At 35.3% G+C, this 10,424-nt stretch overlaps 1 pseudogene; it reads right to left on the bottom strand.

Annotated features, from left to right (window-relative positions):
• Positions 1–5,964: 5,964 nt before the first annotated feature.
• LOC121391949 lies at positions 5,965–10,103 on the bottom strand (annotated as a pseudogene).
• Positions 10,104–10,424: the final 321 nt, after the last annotated feature.

Below are 10,424 nucleotides of genomic sequence, written 5' to 3'. Positions count from 1 at the left end.
CTTACCCAATACATGGAGACTAAAGCTAAGTTGTGGAAGGGGGAGAAGGGCATTGCTCAGTCCAATTTGCCTCTTATGGTAACTCCGTGGGTACATGTGGTTATCATCGTACAAGCAGCTGTCATGTTGGACATAGTCTCAAGACAGTAGAGGATCTTTGTCTTAACACAGCGGAGTGTATTGTACCAACAAGAGGTACTATTGGGGTGATGATCCTGTCCTGGAGAACTAAATGGCTTACAGAGCAGTCTTGTGTAGTGAGAACCTTCATTCTGATCTGATGTACGCTATCATCTCTAAAATGTGATGTATCTATACCAATGGGAAGCCAAGCACCTCTTAAATTTACCATCTTATGGATTAAGTGACCTCACAGTGTGGGACAACAGATCCCCCAAAAAAAAAAATTATCTACTCAAATCAAATTCTCCATAAAGCCGGTCAAAGGGGTGGAGTCACCCAAATGGGTATCATCAAGTGATGGATACTATCTTCAAATGGACTTGTGTCTGGTGAATATCATCTCATAATCCGAGGAACACAACCAGAGGAGATCCACTCTGTAATTGGAAAGAAACTGATAGACATGCCCACTTGAAATGTTCTAATGAGCATGTTATCACCAACATTGATTGGGTATCTTATGGAATCCCTCTGTTGGTAACTATGGCAACTTCCACCTAGGAACATGCCATAGTGCAGCAAGTCGTACAGTGGTTGAGTGGGCGTGTCTAGGTAGTAATGCATGTACATCTCAATGAACAGAGTTTTTGGAGATGAGCCATGTCCTGATGTGGTTCCTCCCTCAGGTGGGTGGCAGTCTTGTGGTTCGCTATTCTTGTAAAAGCGATAATGCAATTCAGCTGGACTGAATTATTTGCGCCCCTTAATTGTGACATTGTGTGCAAAGCATTATTACATAACAAGCTAACATTATTATGTATAATTAATTAAGTTACCTTGTAATAACATATGTTGCTAATGTCCAATTATCATTATTTTGTTGCTGTATTTTTGCTATTAAAAAAAAACATTTATATAAAGTGACCTTATTCAAACAGACATACCATATTCATAGATCTACTATTTTATGTATATCTCCACCAGCTGCTAAATCACAACACATCCTAAAAAACAATGAGAAATAAACTGTTTTGATTTAACTTCACATACCTTAGGGAGTCGAACATGTGCAGCGTGATGGTGTGATTCCCATAGGATCTTCTATTAGCCGGAGTTCTGGTACTATTCCTGTCACTTGTACTTATCTGATCAAGCTCCTCCCATTTGAATAAGAAGCTGTTTTGTCGTAGGAGATAAAAGTACCAAAATCTACTAAAATCACATTACCCTATAAATTTCAACTAAAATTATATTGTTATATTTCCATACCTGTCTGGGGTCTTAAACATCCCTTGTATCTGAACATAAAGATAAACATGATTACAGACCCAATATATGGGAGTAGTACTTACAATTTTTTCAGGGGAACTCTATTCAAATATAATTTTTTATAGAACTATGATATCTGTTATAATTAACTCATCATTGTCCATTAAATGTTTATAAGAAGTGTTAGAGGCAATCTCTTTGACTCACTCCTAAAAAGTATACTATTTTAAGATGGATGTAAGAAGAACACACCAATATATAACATTCTTTTATAAAACAACGAAACTCTCCTGACAGCTGTACTCAGTCCACGTCGTAAACAGAGCTATTAAATATAATGACACAATTAGATCATAACAAAGTCTTACCATACTGTATATGACAAGGTTGGGTCTTCCAGCTCCAATATAACATGATCTATGTGCCTTAATTATAAAGTAGTTTGCTTATCAATATCATACATTGACTGTCATATCATGTGATTATACAGTCTGAACTCTTAAAAACAATAATAAATAACTTCATCTGTCACTGTGCGATTTGAGAGTGTTGTCAGCGACGACCCATGCAGCATCCTTTGGTATATGACCTGAATAGCTATATAGTTATGCTGTTTGTAAACCATAGGAGAACTCCAGTTTAGTTGGGAAAAGCAGCTCCATTGAGGGACTGAATACTATCAGATTATTCTCTGGACCATTTCTGAAAATACAGGGAGTTGGTTCCTATTAAAAATATAAGGGCATTTTATATTTTATTGAATTAATTATGCGGCATCCTTAATTACTTCTGATTCTATATCATTTTCATCATTTTGTCCCACCATTCTTCCTATTGAAAACATTTTTTGATTATTATAACAAACTCAATAATCTACTCTATTTTCCTTGTCATCCATCTACTGATGAAGGGGGGGCCATGACTTGGTAGCGGTGCACATCTGCAATAAATCTGTGATATCATGTGATTCGTTACCTCCCTTCAGGTAAAACAATTCCTCAGATTGCGTAATCCGATGAAATCTTGAGAGAGAGGGATAAAAAGACTATCCGAAGTAAAACATAACACAACCATACTAGAATTAATAACAGTAGTGGCTACCGTTTTTAAATGGACATCTTCAACTTTGCATACCATGTTGGTAACACAACATTGGAGGGTCTATAATAGTGGCTATAGTACAGATAATAAATTAGAGAGTACCTCATCTTTATGAGTGCCATTATCTTCATTGTTAACCCCATACGGGTCCACGCATGCGTCAAACTATATACGTGTATTCGTGAATAAATTATAGCCATGTTGTGTTTAATATAAGATTGCAGCCTCCTTGTATCACCAACACAGCTGCATCTTACTATGTTGATGTTTTAATCGTATTATAAGCATACTTGATAACTGACAATTCTGTATACTGAGTGTGACACTAAATAGTATAGTTGTCTGCTTGTGTCAAAATATTTGGTTTTATTGTGTTAATTTCATATTACTAATGTAAAGTATCATTGTCTCTCTTTTTATGTTACAACAAATAAAAATCCTTACGCTACACTACTATCAATCCACAACATGTACCTTCTGCTTACATAAGAGAATGCAAAGAAGGGTTAAAAATTTGGATAACCTTCTCTGGCTAATAGCTGTGATCTTTTTTATTGGTTCTGCCATACTTTTAGTTCCAACTTCCAAGACCCAGCTGAAAGGAAATAATCTCAAGAATAGGGTCTGGGACACATGGATGAAGAGGGAGATGTAGTTTATTTGAAGTGATTCTATTGTGTTGTTATATATAAAATATAATATCTTCATACCCGCAGACCTCTCCACTGCTGAAGAACTGCCGCTCTTTCAACACTATTGGTGATGTCACTAACAATATACTGCCCAGTGGTCTGAGAACCAATATTGAGACAAAAGGATCCTAGACAATGGTAGAAACCACTGGAGACAACTAATGCAGAGATTAGACAATTTATGGTAAGCAGGTGGTCAGAAGAGGTATTTCTGCAAAATGTGATCTCATTATTTTAATGAGTTCTTTATAATTAGTTACAAATTCAAAGTCTTATAAGATCTATAATTGACTCCTCCCTTCTCACTGAAGAAGACATTCAATTGTTAGAGTTCACACTTAACTCAGCATTACTGACTACCACATCAACTAATACACCAACAAAGTACCCGTAAGAATTTATCATACATGTATATTTACATGTACTACCTCTCTCCTTAGCCCAATACTTATTCATTAATTGTAGCTATATTTATACTATTAATGGCAATACTTGGGAATGCCAACTTCCTACTAATATTAATAGTTTCACTTGTTACTATGGCAACCATATTCCTACTCATAAATGTACTATAGTTCATTAATCACTGAATGTCATATGATTATCAGGTAGATCAATTCCATAGGGTACGGACAAAACTTTTTATGGTGACAGGATCATGGGCTATGTGTGTGAAACGGAACATTACTAAGTCTACTGACACAAGGTCTGCGTATGATACAAGAAAGAGAACTTGTCTATCATGGATTTACAAGGTTAGACCACTTAATTAGTAATAATCACACCCTCTATATTATGTGCATATATGTCTATGTCCAGGCCAACTATCCGAGGAGTTCCAGTTAGTCGAATTGAACGGCGTAGTAGATCTTATCAGTGTGTCCAATTACGAGAACGAATTTACCAAACATGTAATGATGGTATACAACTGATTAGAGGGATTACCCATGTCTTAGTGGAGACATACCAACTTAATATGGCACTGATGATAGACCCTCATATTTAGCTTACAGAGATTTGACAGATCTCCATAGCACGAAGACAAAACAATATTTTATCTCTGGAATCTTTGAAGGCAAGGAGAGGAATATAGTATGATATAATTACTGCATCTAATGTAGAATACAGCCAGTCTTTTTGCAGTGCTAAACTCTGAGATTTTACAGCGTTTGATTTTAGTGTTAGGACACCATCTTGTAGTTGAGTCTATTAAAGAATATCAGTGTAAGAAAAGTGACTATCTTTCTTTACCTCAGTCTAATACAGCTGTTAATAAATTGAATCTGAGTGCTGCTACACAACTGATGAAGGAGGTAAGATTGTTTATAAGTCAATCCTGCAAACAGCTGACATGGTCTTTGGAATATCAAAGACCTCTTCTTTTAGGTGAGTGTCATGTTTTAAAATACCTTTATTGTCTTGTGATCCAGACAAAGCTCCACCCACTCATACATCAGATCATACATCTCAAGTAACTAATCCTATATCTCTTATCAAAGCAGAGTTACATGCAGCTGATCTTCATACTCACACAACTCTAATTAAGTGAGTATAAGAAATAATTTCTGTAACAACTTAATGTTTCAACTATATCTATAGACTAAGAGAATTAGAAAGTAATTTATCAACTGATGTCCAGCAAATATACTTGGAAGAAGGTACATATGTATTATAATAGCACATTGGTATAATGGTACATTGGTACAGTAATATAACAGTCACAATAATTTTGTACTATAGAAATCAAGGCAATACAAAATAACTTGATAGCAGCTGAACAACATTTAAATCATGTTATAGTTCAACTCCACCCATCAACCACACCCATTAAATCAGGTAATGAACACACATTCATAAATTATTCTAATAATTAAAATGTTAGATAATATTATTGAGAGAAAAAATGAACATGAGGAAAACATTGTACAGGAAAATATAATGGAAAATATAATTGAAGAGAGTGAAGATGAGGAAATAGAAGATGAGAAGGTTTGTAAAGACACACATTATATATAATATATTATGATATCACATATAATATATTGTGATGTCACAATATAATATATTATGATAGGTTTATGAGGCTTATGTAACTAATATTGAGGATATATCTTTGTTTACAAGATCAGAACTTGATAGTTGAAAATGAGGTCAGTTATATTATTACATACCATTTGTGCCATTGTGCATCCTTTTACATTAGGAATGGAAGCAAGCGTCAGTTACTTTACTACGTGAATTAAATTCAGTTTTAGCAGTAAGAAAAGTGGAGAAAGAAAGAAAACGAGAACACACCAAAAATTAAAACTTGGAGATCAATGTCCTATGGAACAGATTACTGTTCAATTACCTGACACACATATGACCACCAATGATACATCACATGATCCTCAAAACATTCTGTCAATTGATAGTACTGATAAATCACACGATCATGTGACACCACATGAATCCCAACTGCTATACATGTATCTAAGCATACTTTTATACATGTATCTAAGCAACAAAGTAATCCATCAAGTGATAGTCACATGACTAATGCTGATAAAACACATGATTATCATGTGAAAGAACAGGATATAGAGAGTGGAAGACCTAGTATGCAAGATCTAGCAAATGCAATAGCTTCTGCAAGCAAAAGGACATGTGAAGAGGTGTTTGAGTACTCAGAAGATGATGAGGAAGAAAATCCTCCAATTTAATATTTAATTACTACACTATCAAACACTACAAACTGAATGATGCAATAATGACATCATTAAATTCATTATAGTTTCAATTAATTAACAGCAGCTGCTATCAGTTCACAGGTATTAATATCAGTACTACGTACAGTAATCTTCATTGTCACCTGTTGCGTCTGAGCAAGTCGAGCACGAACAAAACATCGTGTCCTCCACGAAATACACCAGCTAACAATAAAGTATGTGATGTTTTATTAGCATCTACTTGATCTGAACGCTCACAAGGTTGCATACCAAGAAATGACGTAATCTGTTTTACTGCATCTATTTAATTATTTATTGATTGTTGCTATGGTTACTGTGATTATAATACCTGTTATGTCCTTCATTGAGCCTAAAGCAAAATGTTTCCTCAACTTGGTTTTCTTCTCCGATCTCCTCCCACGAGGCAGCAAAGTTAGGCTGACAATTCGTTGCACGTGATCAGCCAAAACAACATCGACATTCTCTAGCTAAAAAATTATAAGAATCATTTCTCAATAATTCTCTTTATAGAATGTACATGTAATGTACATTGTGTGTACAAATGCACAACTATGAATACACACATATTAAAAGTATGCATAGTGGTATAATGTACAACATTATTATAGCGAGGGTACAAATTGAACTAGCCCGTTTAATATAGTGACTGCACAGAGTGTTGCCTCGCATATAGTATCCTAGAGTATCCTGAAAATACACATACCACATATTCGTCATCGTAGCCCTGAATGGTCATCAGGTTCTCCAGTAATTGGGTCACAGTCTTTGACAACAAATTTTAACGTGTTAAGAAATGTTCCAACAACTGAAATATAACATGAAATAACAGGATATTTCATTTAATGCCACCATTCGAGGGATCGTTTAGTCGTACAAGAGTGTATGTTGTCTTTGGCTGATTATAGGTAGAACAGGAATGGGAATTTGAGATAAGACTGAGAAACCGTCCACTTCTTCCCATTTCAACTCTCACATTTTCTAGCAGTTGGTCATTCAATGTATTAGTGACGTCAAACTACAAGTGGGTGTGGTTTATTTGCACTGAGCAACTATAATTGACTTACTTGAAATACAATATAATCTAAGAAAGTATGTTTAATACATCGCACAACATACTCTGTCTCAGACTCTGTCAGTTCAACAGGTTATCAGAAGACTTAAATAAGGGACCTAGCTTAGCAAACTCAGGTATAGCTGACAATTGTTCTACAGAGAGAGATGGCTCCATGTACGTCATACAAGTCTTACCTGCATACACATCTTGTTTAGATGCAGCTGGAACAGTTGTCTTTTGCACTGAGGCACTAGGTTGACCTCGCCCATCGCTAAATGGGACACAATATTTAATGTTTCATGTAATTAGAGGCTATGTGGGTGTGGCTTACATTTTGGCATTTCAGTGAGGGGAGTAGTTTCTATGGAACAGTCTTTATGTCAATGGTTGCTCATTAGGAGAAGTACAATAATTCAAAAGTGCTCTTTCCAGTCCAACCACAGAAACACTCAAAGCTATAAAGGGTTAAAATTAATAAATTAATATTATAAGATGATGTTCCTATCATCCGGTTCAGGCTGACCACACACACTGTCGGCCTGGCGAGTGCGTAGATTTATTATAGCGGGAAGTAATTAAAACCAGATGATGCCATTATTAAAGGGACATACTCTGGGAGCAACCCGCCGACTTTATTATTAAAAGAACTTACGGTTTAATATGTAAGCAGACGATAATGATTTCTGTTTTTTTGCTTTAAGACCTCCAAATACAACAAAAGCTCTATCTCTTACTTCATCATCACTATCTAAGAGGCATCTAATGAGAAGTGTGTCTTAATGGGTGGAGCTTAAAGACTAGGTAATCACCTTTCCAATACACTAAAACACTGTTCAATAGTTCATCACAAGAGGCTCCAAATTTAGCTAAAGACATTACAGCAGCTGAAAGAGATAAAGGACCCAAAGTAGTGTCATTGTGTGTGCGTGTGCACTAATACTCTAATATCTACCTGCTCGAACATGGCAGTCTCTAGGAGAACTCGGTTGTAAATAAAACGGATATACTTGTAAGTTTTGTAGTACGAGGACCCTCTTTTCCAAGGAGATAGAGAATACGATTAGCCAATTCAGTGTGTTCACAATCTTCAATAAATTCACAAAGAGTAGCCAAGCCTTATGAATGAAAATAAAATCATTTGATTTTCAATGAGAAGACATGTTACCTGCTTCTTTGACTTCAGCATTTTCTTCAATGATAGCTATTATTTTGTTCACTATGGCCTTTTTATACTCAAATCCTCCCTAAACAAATTAAGATATCTTTAAATTTCTATCTATAATATCATCTGACTTCCTCTCGTAGCATGTTAGCCAAAAAGTTTCATCAATATGTGATGTTTTCCGTGGAAACTTGATACACACAGAGCGTATAGCTTCGACAACAACTGTCTTGAACTCATCTGATATTTCAGACATGAAACTAGTGATTTGTTTCATGAGACGATCAACACTAGCCTCATTCCCAGTCTAGTATAAGAATCAGCCTTATCAAGAGAGAATGGGAACCAGTCCTTACTTTAAGTAGAGTAGTAATGGCTAGTGTTGCAATGCTACGATTAGTGTCAGAAATAAGATTTTTTTCCAAATCAACATTACAACTGGTAACCACGTCAGGATGTAACATTGCAATCTAATGAACATTAGACAATATATTTGACTACATTTCCAAAAAACACTTACTCTATTGAGAGTTTTAACAGCCGCAAAACGAGTCGTAGCTTTCGGAGAACCCAAAAATATTTGCAGAACTATAAAAAAGTCAAAGAACCTCAACCAACAGTCGAGTTAATACCTGATACAGCTGGTTGTAGTTCTTTAGCTGTGACATTGTTCAAATTAACCATAGCACGAGCTGCTTCATAGTTTACCATCTACAATAATATAAATCATGTGATAATAGGATGACAATCACGTGATCTCACATCATTCCTATGACGAAGACAAGACTCTAGAAAATCATACAACATATTGTTGCTACTTCTCTCTTCACTCTCTAAAACTTTACAAGCAATTCGAATCTAAAAAAGGAAACTTTAATTGCAAAATAATATCATTTGAATATATCAGACCAGAAGACAGTAGGCATATGGAGATCGTAGACCTGATCGTGACAACTTTGTAACCATTTTAGTCACAGCTAAACGGTCATGTTTACGAATATGATACAACAATCCCATAGCATGATACTAATAAAGGGCGTGGTCAGTCAATGATTATTATTATTAACTGTTAGCTACTTACTTGCACCATAAGATGATCGGAGGAGACGGCTTCCTGTGCTTCATTAACCCACCTCTTCACTATCTCAATTGTCCCTCGTTGAATATGTGCTGTTTATACATCCATTAACAGTGACCATTCATCCATTTTAATGAGCTTACCAATGCTGACACCAGTGCAGCAGAAGATACACTTGGATTACGATCAACACATAGCTTGCTTCATATAGCGCTCAATAGCTTGTACCATGGTACTCTGAGGAGAAAGAGAGCAATAAAGTATATTATATGAACGTCATCCACAATAGTTCTTACATCAGTAATCACACACAATGCTCGTATAGCACTGCCACGATATTGATCTTCTTTTCCAGTCATATCTTTAGTCAAACTAAACACAAAACAATATAGTCTATCAGTAGGTATATAATCATATGTACCTGCTAGTTACAATAATTACATCATTAGCAATCTTTGCCATTTCTTTAACAGCCAGATAAATAACCGCCGAAGAACAATGTCTTTAGATTGCCATAATTTTGTGATAGCAAAGAAAGTTTCTGTTGCTTCAGTAGGATTAAGAGTTGTACCCTGATGTGCATAATTATGTGGGGTGTGGTTAATGGGTGTGGTCATAGTACCTGGTTAATCAAGTAAAGGATCTTTGTTAGTATCTGAGTACATTTCTTAGCATTGATCACGTTGTCATTGAATGCTCGAGCCTAGATATAAAAATAAAATAATGAATATAACAAGTTTATATTACCTCCTGAAGTACAGTACTCTTTTCAATGTTCTGAAAAGGCCCACCTTTACCAGCTGTGAAATTAAAAATTAGAATTATTGCAAAAGCCGTACTGTTTTTTACCTTCTTCGTCGTCTTTTTTATAGCCTGAACCTCGCAAAACATTCATGATGAATGCTAAAACTAAGGGAGAAACACAATAATAAACACCCACAAAGACACGTTGTCTGATTAGGATATCTCCGTCAACTTCAGGATATTAAATGTCTTCTAGTATACGGACTAACTGTTTTGGGGCGCATTACATTTCTGTACAAATTTTTAGAAGGTTTCCGTTCACCTCCGTATGTGTTCTTTGCAATAGTTTCATTAGAATTAATCATTCGAGATTAAAATTGAATAGAAGAGAGTGAATACACATGCACATTGACTTGAAAAGAAACACAATAATCCAATTTGAAATAAATTTTTTCAATAATTATTGTCATTT

Source organism: Gigantopelta aegis, unplaced genomic scaffold (assembly GCF_016097555.1).
Source record: "Gigantopelta aegis isolate Gae_Host unplaced genomic scaffold, Gae_host_genome ctg3147_pilon_pilon, whole genome shotgun sequence".
In the NCBI taxonomy this organism is placed as follows: Eukaryota; Metazoa; Mollusca; class Gastropoda; order Neomphalida; family Peltospiridae; genus Gigantopelta; species Gigantopelta aegis.
The sequence above is the reverse complement of the archived record's forward strand: the minus strand, read 5'-3'. Positions and strand labels throughout refer to the sequence as shown.